Genomic DNA, 10157 nt, shown 5'->3' on the forward strand with positions numbered 1-10157 from the left:
GCTTTAGTATAGCGTACAATGCTTGCGTTAGCGTTAGCGTTCGACGCAACGCTAACGCGAAGGAAGGCTGCACTGCAAGGCACACGGTAGTGTTTTAGAATAGCGGAACGGAGCAAAACGCTAACTCTAACGCAACCATATACGGCGCCATCTAGACGTAAAAACACAAAGTACTGGAAAGCCAAATCCACATGAAATGTCGAGCTGATATAATGGCAAATCCGCAAGTGTATCCCTAAGTCAAGCTTATCCAAAGCCACAGTCGCTGCGTTAATTACGCATGCATGTCGTTGGTTTCAGTGTTGTTATATTGAGGGTCGCGAAACACACCGATTATTCTTAGCATGCCGCGATCGAGTGTTCTCTGGCACCCATATTACCTGTCCTTCTTAAGTTGGGATGACATAGACACCCCCATGCTTTGGGGATGAGAGCGACCGCGAAGGTTGTACGTGTCCTCAAGAAGCGGCCTGCTCAACATCGAGGCTATTCCGGAGGGGACGTTTCGCCGGCAATTTCGTTTCCAGAAAGCGGATTTCCCACTTCTTTCCACTTTTTTGCAACGGACGCCCATCTGGACGTCTGTCCGAATGGGTTCAAGGCGAAAACCTCCTTCTGGAGGTTCATGTCGTCGTCGTTAGTAAATGCACACACATTGTGACCACAGCACCGACCACACTAGTTTGTTTTTCCGCGGGAAACGTGACATGCATCGGCTTGACATGCGGCTTTACACCAAGCGAACGAGCGAAATACACTTGGGCGCCATCTCGAGGCGGATACAGCAAACGTGAGCAAACATAAGCAAACCTTCTCGTTAAGCCTACTGCGCCGCTAATCGAGAACGTATATCGTAAACGACGCCCATTTGTCACCTGTAAGCCGCTGTCGAAGCATCATCACACAAATCTAAAGCAAACACGAGAATTAGTGGGGAACGAATGAGCCGAACAGTGCAGGCCGACGACTCGATAGATCCGAAGCGGGTAGCTCTCACTTCGACTGGCGCCGCCAAGTTGCCGTATGTAAGGCATACCGTTCACCGCTAAATCTCGAAAATAGCGTACGTGCGCAAGAGCTCCAGCACCGTTTACGTACAGCGCATACGCAATGTGGTGCACGCAACGCTAACACTAAATCTGCGTATGCTGCCTTACGCTATACTAAAACTGTCTATTATTGTTTCGAATTTAGACGGTTCTGCCGACAGTAACGCTAGGTGTTCAGCGATCTTGCGGATTGCTACGAATGGTCCGCGTTAATTCTTACCCGATTCTCCAGGAAGGCCCACGTGATTGAGTGCCTAGAAGACGTGCTTGGTCGCCCTAAGCTATCTTGGCAGCAGTATCCATTCTTGTGTTCACAGATCTTGACTTGCATGGACCTTCGGTAGATGTGTGCGCTGAGCTAGTGCTGAACATGTTAAACAGCATGCACAAGCGGGGAAGCCATCGAATGGCCAAACGTGGATTGGCAATAACGCATCGCAGCCAGCTTTTGCCAAAAAGCGCTGGTGAGAGTGTTCTCAAGGATGTCGCACATAGAAACTAATAAGCCGGCTGAATTCTTAAAGTCGTACTTCAACGCAGTTTGCGTATTTGCTGCAATAAAAAGCGTGTAACGACAGGAACAATGCTATTGATGTTGTCGTCGAATTTTTCCCATCGACAGGGTGCTTCGTTAGGACCCCTATTCCAGGTTATAGTGACGACAGGTGCGTGTGGTTAATCATGACAGTATGCATCCTCGCTACTTCCAGTATTGTTGACATCTTACCATAGTTCTCAGGTCACGGGTATACGGCATAAGGAAAAGCGACAAGTGCCAGTATCAGTGGACTGCTGGAATGCGTTTCTCGACTGTTCAAGCAAATGTTTCGCAGATTTTACTTTATTGACTCTGCTGCAATCAAGCACTACAGGTGTGATTAACATGCGCTGTGTGTATCGCACATGGGCAATGAAGAGAGATCTATTTGAGGCAAAAGACGACACTCGTGCTGAGAATACCGTTAGCAACGATTAAAATCTCATCGCTTACCAAAGTTTGGCTGCGCGTAGTGAAAATTAATTAAATTATGGGCTTTTACGTGCCAGAATCACTTTCTGATTATGAGGCACGCCGTAGGGGAGGACTCCAGAAATTTCGACCACCTGGGAATCTTTAACGTGCATCTAAATCTAAGTACACTGGTGTTTTCGCATTTCGCCGCCATCGAAATGCGGCCGCCATGGCCGGGATTCAATCCCGTGACCTCGTGCTCAGCAGCTCAACACCATAGCCACTGAGCAACCACGGCGGGTATACTGAAAATTGGTGGAAAACCTTTGCTCAACAACAGTGCTAGTGTTTCATTGCGTTAGTAGAGCACTATCTTCCTGTAGACTCTATAATGTGAAGTATTGTTGGATAACGCATTGAGGCTTGAAACTCACTTTACCACATCCTTAATAAAAATATCGTTCTATAATGTGCAAAATAGCTCATTTATTATTGGCAGCGGATGCCTCTACAACACCATTATATGTCATTGCTTTTTCAAAACGCGTCTGTCTTTCCAGCCTTGTATTCCTTCCCAAGTGCCTCCACAGGAGTAGTAGTGTTCCTTTTTTTCTGGCTGTGGCTGTTCTAGTCCGGTGAGATGGCTTTGGCTCCTCTGGAGGCTTCTGCTTGACTATATCTCCACTGTCCGCATCTGTGGTGTCACTGAAGTATAAAGATCCAAGGTTAAAAACAACTACATTCCAAGTAAGGCAACTGCATCTGTTGCATTTTTTAATATCTTCCGTTAGCAGAAGTTGCGTATGTCCAACAGCTGACGCACATATACAAAGGTAAAAAAATCAAGGACTCTATTCTGTTTCAGTTTAACATTTCTATGTATATTAATTCGGTGCGTAACCGCTGCAGCGTTTCAAAACAGATCTTGACGAGGACAGTAATCTAGAATCTCACTGGCTATGACCTCGGAAACGTTGAGAATATTTTTAGAGGAATGTTCGAATGACACAGGTACCAAGACATTAGAGGAGATTTATGCGAAACACAACCGATGAAACATGGTTTAATTATGGTGCAACATAATATAACAAGAAACTGCGCAAAGGTACATATATTGATCCGAAACTATCACATCTCTTTCTATGTGCTACAACGGTATCGCTCGGCGCCAACACGCGTTTTCGTCAATAGAAATTTCCACGAATGTTGACGCCAATTTTGTAGCGAAAGAATCTTCATCCAATCAAATATCGTGCGCGAAGCGAATATTAGCAAACATTCGGGAGCTTACACAAGCACCAGCCGTTACGGTGAATTGTAAGATAAGTGATATTCATAAGTCGCCTGCGTGTTTGGTCCGTAGACCAGATTTTGACGAATGACTCTTGTGTTTTGCCGCTATCACTAGGCTGTGAGCGTTAATTTTTTTCTGGAGAAAAGTTCATGTATGAACAACTTCCTACCTCATGCATTTGCAGTGCTTTATTCTTCAATCATAACAGAGTGAGGCTGGATCCGCACAGCCGTCAAACGCCCCCATCCCCGTCCCGGCATCCGTCATAAAACAGCGCTTTCTTCCGATTAATCCTAAAAAAGGCTCACCGGTGAGCTTGGATGATGCTCTTAAATTAAGGTCGCTCGCGTCCTATTCCTTAATAAAAACCGGCGTGAAAACACTGTTTCTTGACCGACACCGGTGTTGCGGCGTTGGCGGTCTGGCGGCTGAGTCAATCCGGCCTGACAACATGATCACGTCTTTGCCAGACACGACAAGCTAAACTAAGCGGCAACTTAGCGCTGAAAAGATTCGCATAATTAAAAAAAATCCCTTTGGTTGTTCAGTAGCGTCACGCCGGTGAATAACTATGTTTTGCAAAATTTTTCCACCCCAATATTTTTGCTACCAGTGTAGAATGGTGCCTGGACCGGAGCTGTTAATGGGAATTTCGCCAGTTTTTTCTACAACGGTAGTGACGGTCGACGACGGCGTCGTCACTATGAAATGTCAATCAAAAACACATCCGACCACGCAGCTTGCGTCACAGCCCCGAATGCGCCTTAAAACGTAATAAACAAAATGTTTTAAATAAAAATTACCTTTCTTGAATTTTCCTTGAATAGAAAGAAACTTAGTTGTGCAGTTTATCTTAGCCAGTGATTGGCGGCAGCACGCTCGGAGCGCGATCGCGTAACTTGTCGCCGCGTGAGCGCAGAGCTTCAATGCACAACGCTGTGGCTGACGCTGCACCAGGCCCTATCGCTGGCGGGGAAGACAGAACGTACGCCACGCCGGAAGAGGCTGCAGCGGCTCGAAATGCCGCTCGTCGTAACCGCCGTCGGGAGGAAGCGGCTATGGATGAAGCTATACGGCAGCGGCTCGACGAGAGCAAAATGCGGCATTAATGCAACGTCACGCATTCTGGGAATGCAGAATTGATGGAGAGAGAGGCGGCTGCCAGTCGTGCATGACGAGCCGGTTCTCGCTTTCACATTCGTAGTTCTGAGCATCCCCCACGTTTTATCTTGTAATCGTTGATATTCACCTCAGAAGAGAACATTTGATTCATAAACGGAGATTGAATTGTAAGCGTTCATAATTAGGCTCCGAGGCAAAAATATAGGATTCAGACGCAGGTTGCCTTGTTGGATGTTCTTCCACATCTGATACCGCGTAGGACATTGCACTGGGGTCCTGACTGCCGCACTGTGAAATGTGCTACGGAATAGCATGGAAGATATTCGCCTAAAAAGCGTGCAAGTTCTGCAGTTTCCGTAGAAATTCGAATTAGGTCGCGACGCTCCAACCTGAAACAACTGTTCACCTCTAGGACCTGGAGCACGGCACTGCGTCCACTGGTGGAGAACGGGTTTTCCTGCACGTATACCTCTTGGAGGTAGGTGTCGGTGATAAGTTTTTCCGTGGCAACCGACACGAAGACATTTGAGAGAGACGGCAGTCCGTCAGCGACAGAGAGAGCAACATGCCTGCCCCAGGACGTCGACACGGCATGAGAAAATAGAAGGTCCACCCAAAATCACCGTTACCAAATTTCGTGTGTACTTTCATTAACCAAGATACCTATTCATCCCATTCAGTTCCTATCAAATTCGCAAGCACTAACTCCTGTGAAATGAGCGTGGAGCAAGTACGAGTCGGAGTACTGATGAGTGACTATATCAACCTATGCATAGAACTCCAAGGATAAACAGTTCAATTTACCTCCATTCTCTCTTCCGCAAGGCCTCTGTTGCTGACGGGAAGTGTGCCCAAAAATGAGCAGAGCTGCCAATAAGACGGCCACTGAATACCTTTCGAGCCTGTTGATGTGCCACTGTGTCTCAGCTTCCTAAAAGAAACTTTCCTTTAGCGCACAAAACTCGTCGCAGCATGCAAATGTACTTGCAATATAATTACCCGCCTTATTGACGTAAAAAAGAATTGTATGCACTGTTATTTATTACACAAATAAAAAAAAATCACACAGACTGGCATTGTTTTCAGAATTTACATATTGCCCACCTGTCTGGAGCTGTCCACAGAGAAGGTACAGGAAAGAAGACAGCAGCGCAATATGCACTTGCAAATTCCGGGCATTGAGAATGCGCACATTGTATATACAGATGAATCGAACTCCTTCTTAGGCAAGTTCATCAGTTCGGCTAGGCATCGTTTTGAGCGGCTTCAAGAGGCATATCAAAACACTAAGTTGATTGCTGGCGCTTTGTGTGTATGTTGTTCCTGCGTATGTCTCTTTTTAGGCACATAAACAATCTTTGCAATGCCAGAGGTTGAGTGCGAACACGAAAAATGGCAGACTTTCTGAGGTATGGATTGCCTGATCTTTTGAAGCAGTCAAACAGGTGTAAAAGAAAAGCCGGTGAAAATGCAGACACTGAGGATGAAATACGCACACGTGTCCGCAGCAGCAGTCGCTTCATTGTTCGGTGACGACCTTAAATTTCAAAACAACAGAATTGCCGTGGCGTGACCTTGCTAGGGCGTGCATTGTCACTTTCAATCTAAGACCGGATCCAAGACGCCTTGTGTGTGCTTCGACCCACCAAAATTTCCTGTCAGACCAATATGTTCGATTAATACAGGTGTTCGCAATCGAGCCCGACCCAGAAAAGAAATTCCTGACAGCGATTGACTCTTTCTCATAGCTTTCGCATAGTAGGCAATCACGACCGTGAAATCCGATCCCGATCTGATATTACGAAAATCGAAAGTGTGCCGTGTGATACACACATAAGGCCAAATGCGCCGGTAGACGCTCCGCGCGAGCGTTTATTTTACTCGGTATTGAGTTTACGCATCAGACATCCTGCACATACAAACAAACACAGTCGCTACAGACTGTCATAATGTGTGTAGGGAAGCAATACCGCCGAGTACAAGAGAGACAGAGATATATATATTAAGAGCTATCTCTCTCTCTATCAAACTCGCCGGATTGCTTGTTTAAGTTCTCGAGCTTCTGGTGAAGCTACTTGGCTCTGTATGGGAATTCGCAGGCCGGCAGGCGTGCGTTTCCAGCCGGCGTCATCTCTTCGTAAATGGCTGCATCACGCGTGCTGGAGCGCCGCGGGGCGAAATTGTCTTTCCAAATGCGTTTCAACGACTCTCTTCTTGATACACACCATATTCTTGTCTAGGTTTAGCGCAACTCAGTTTCACTATGAAGGAAAAAGGACAATGGAAAGGATAGCGCTCATCCTGTCAGCTGTCCTCTTCCCTTCATACTCAAACTGAGTTGGCAAAAGCAACAAACGAATATGACGCACCAACTCGCCCATACAGCAGACCAGTTGACACGCCTCCGGGAAGACATTTCGTGGGAGCTGCGCTGCCTTCATCCACCGCATTAGTGCTACCAGTTTGTTCGTTAGTTTGTTAACCTGAGCTTACTCAGATCGCCAACGTCAGTTTTCAGGGACCGTGGTTAGTGGAATGACCATAGTTAGGCTTTCTGTCTAAGTGGGTGTAACTTCGGTCAGCCGGGCTGAGGTGCGTCTTAAATACAGTTAGCATGCCCGTGCAACTAGGGTATCAAAAAGCATGCGTATTCTGCAACTGACTAAGATATTCGAGTCAAGTGGCGACCCTTCAATCTTCAACAGTGGCTCACCTCTGAGACCTGAAGCATGGTGCAGCGTCCATTGGTGGAGAACGGATTTTGCTGCACGTACAGCTCTCGCAGGCGGGTGTCGATGACAAGTTTTTCCGCGGCAGCCGACGCGAAGACATTTGAGAGAGAGAGAGCAGTCCGACAGCGTCAGACGGAGCAGCATGCCTGCACCAAGATATCGACATTGCATGAGAGATTAGAAAACGGTTCACTCAAAAGCAGCACCGTCACCAGTGATGCTACTGGCCCGACCCATTTCGTAGCAGCTTTTGCAGCTGCCAAAAATGCATTTCGGAGAAGTAAGAAAGGACTTTCCGAAAACGTTTATGAATGCGATTGCAAACGATGTTACATGGGGATTTTACAGTGGGCAATTCATGTGAAAGCAGTAAGTGGTCACTGGTTGAGAAACGTAAACACTAAAAATGAACGCACCCCCCCCCTTTTTTTTTTCAAATTACAGTTCTTACTGTTGACAGCGACGCAGCGGTGGTATCCTAATGTGTGCTTAAAAAACCACGGAAGCACTTGGACGTGCTGCGTGCAGAGTTCAGAACACGTCTGAAAACCTTCAGCGTGACCTCAGTCCTAAATGAGTATCTTTTATTCCCGGCCGCGGCGGCCGCATTTCCATGGGGGCGAAATGCGAAAACACCCGTGTACTTACATTTAGGTACACGTTAAAGAACCCCGGGTGGTCAAATTTCCGGAATCCAGCACTACGGCGTGCCTCATAATCATAAAGTGGTTTTGGCGCGTTAAACCCCATAAACCCGCCGTGGTTGCTCAGTGGCTATGGTGTTGGGCTGCTGAGCACGAGGTCGCGGGATCGAATCCCGGCAACGGCGGCCGCATTTCGATGGGGGCGAAATGCGAAAACACCTGTGTACTTAGATTTAGGTGCACGTTAAAGAACCCCAGGTGGTCAAAATTTCCGGAGTCCTCCACTACGGCGTGCCTCATAATCAGAAAGCGGGTTTGGCACGTTAAACCCCATAATTTATATAATAAATTTAAGCGCAATTTGAGATGGAGCGCTCATTTTAATATAACTGAGGTCAGCGGCATGATGAAATAATGACATATTTTCCCCTGTGCTGTGATTCACTGACAGCCAGCTACTTGAAGTACTGTGATGGTCTACACTGCCAGAGTGTTTCCCTTTCGCTCGTCATGCGGCTCGATGTCCGTCGCGCACCGTCGCGTAGTGCAGATGTGCGCGCATCAACTATCACGGCGCACCCGTAACGTTGTCCGAATACGCTGTGATCGGCGAATTCACTTTGGAGCTTTCTGTCTACACGCGTGCTTTCGTCATTCCGTACATAGGCAGAAAGAAAAAAAGAACTTCTCGAAAGCGTTCGCTGTAGGAGCCGTCATGTCACCCGTGGACCCAATCTCGTTTTCCGGTCGCCAGCCAGTGAAGCCCGTGATCTCAGGCGCAATCAACTAAGCGGTTTGCTGGTCCGAACATCTTGCAGGCCATCTCGGCGCGACAACCTGCATACCACCGTCTTAGCAGGCAGCGAATTTTTGCCACTGCAGTACACGACACAAGGTTTAACCAGCTGCGCCTCGTTAGTAACCAACGACGAAAGTTGTTGGTTACTAACCGAGGCGACCAGAATCTTGTTAGCGGCAGTGGGCCATTCCTACGCGTGAAATCGCCACTTCAATAAAAGTGGGGGATAGGCCACAAATTGAATAGCGGAAAAGTTGGTAAAGGCCACCATGTCTGCGCCAATGTGCGAGTGCGAGACACCGTACAGCATCCGAAACTTCGGACACCGTGTTACATTGGCCATGGCGGAGCACATAGTCTTGCTCGGTGTCAGCGCGATCGCCCACTGCCGCCAGAAAATCGAGGTTGTCCCGTTCGCTAAGAAACACGGAGGCGTCCTGTGTAAGGTGTTGAATATAGTCAGCCTCCCACGGAAGGAATATGAGCGCGATCTCTTGACTTGGCCCACCACAGAGATGATGCAGCAGCTGGACCAGGCCACGTCGCATTGTATGGTACGGTAAAATGGCGCTTGAGGACATAGTTTCATTTATTTATTTTTTGAAGCGCCATCAACAATATTTGCACAGAGTGGAGCAAATTTCTCATATTTTGTTGAAATGTTGCAGAATGGAGCAGAGTTCGCCTCTCAGCGCTGTTCTGTGAAATTACCGCTGCGGTAGTACCACTGCTATCACTGAATTTCGTTCGCACTCTCATTAACTAGCACACATGCTCATCCTATTCAGTTACAGTGAAACTCGCCAGCACTCACTCCTGCGAAATGAGTGGGGAGCAATTACGAGTCGGAGTACTGATGAGTGACTATATACAAACCCATGCATAGAACTCCAAGGATAAACAGTTCAAATTACCTCCATTCTCACTTCCGCAAGGCCTCTGTTGATGACAGGAAGTGTGCCCAAAAATGAGCAGAGCTGCCAATAAGACGGCCACTGAATACCTTTCGAGCCGGTTGATGTGCCACTGCGTCTCAGCTTCCTAAAAGAAAATTTCCTTTAGTGCGCAAAACTTCTCACGGCATGCAGATGTAAATCTAATACAATTACCTGCCTTATCGGAGTAAAAAAAAAAATATTGCATGCAGTGCTGTGTATTGCACAAAGAAAGAAAATGCTCGCAGAATGGCACTGCTTCCAGAATTTACCTATCACCCGCTTCTCTGGAACTGTCCACAGAGAAGGCACATGAAAGGAGAGAGCAGTGCGATGTGCACTTGAATATTCGGCGCATTGAGAATGCGCACAATGCATATATAGCTCAATCGGACTCCTTCTTAGGCAAGTTGATGAGTTCTGCTAAGCGCCGTTTTGAGTGGCGTCAAGAGACATATCAAAAGACTAAGTTGATTGTTCACGCTTCTTGTGTATGTCATTCCTGCGTGTGTCTCTTGTTTGGGCACATAAACAATATTTACAATGTCAAATGTTTAGGGTGAACTCGAAAAGAAAGCAGACTTTCTGGGGTTGTCTAATTTTTTGAAGCAGTCAAACAGATGTAAAAGA

At 47.1% G+C, this 10157-nt stretch overlaps 1 long non-coding RNA gene across 1 annotated transcript; it reads right to left on the reverse strand.

The window, feature by feature from the left end:
• Positions 1-2507: 2507 nt before the first annotated feature.
• Positions 2508-9771, reverse strand: LOC129383982 (uncharacterized). The gene is made up of 4 exons (XR_008611749.1): positions 9507-9771; positions 7131-7295; positions 5222-5348; positions 2508-2706 (listed from the first exon to the last, which is right to left on the reverse strand). It is a non-coding gene; the product is annotated as an uncharacterized lncRNA (long non-coding RNA).
• Between the last annotated feature and the right edge of the window lie 386 nt (positions 9772-10157).

The sequence above is a fragment of the Dermacentor andersoni genome, chromosome 9, assembly GCF_023375885.2.
Source record: "Dermacentor andersoni chromosome 9, qqDerAnde1_hic_scaffold, whole genome shotgun sequence".
In the NCBI taxonomy this organism is placed as follows: domain Eukaryota; kingdom Metazoa; phylum Arthropoda; class Arachnida; order Ixodida; family Ixodidae; genus Dermacentor; species Dermacentor andersoni.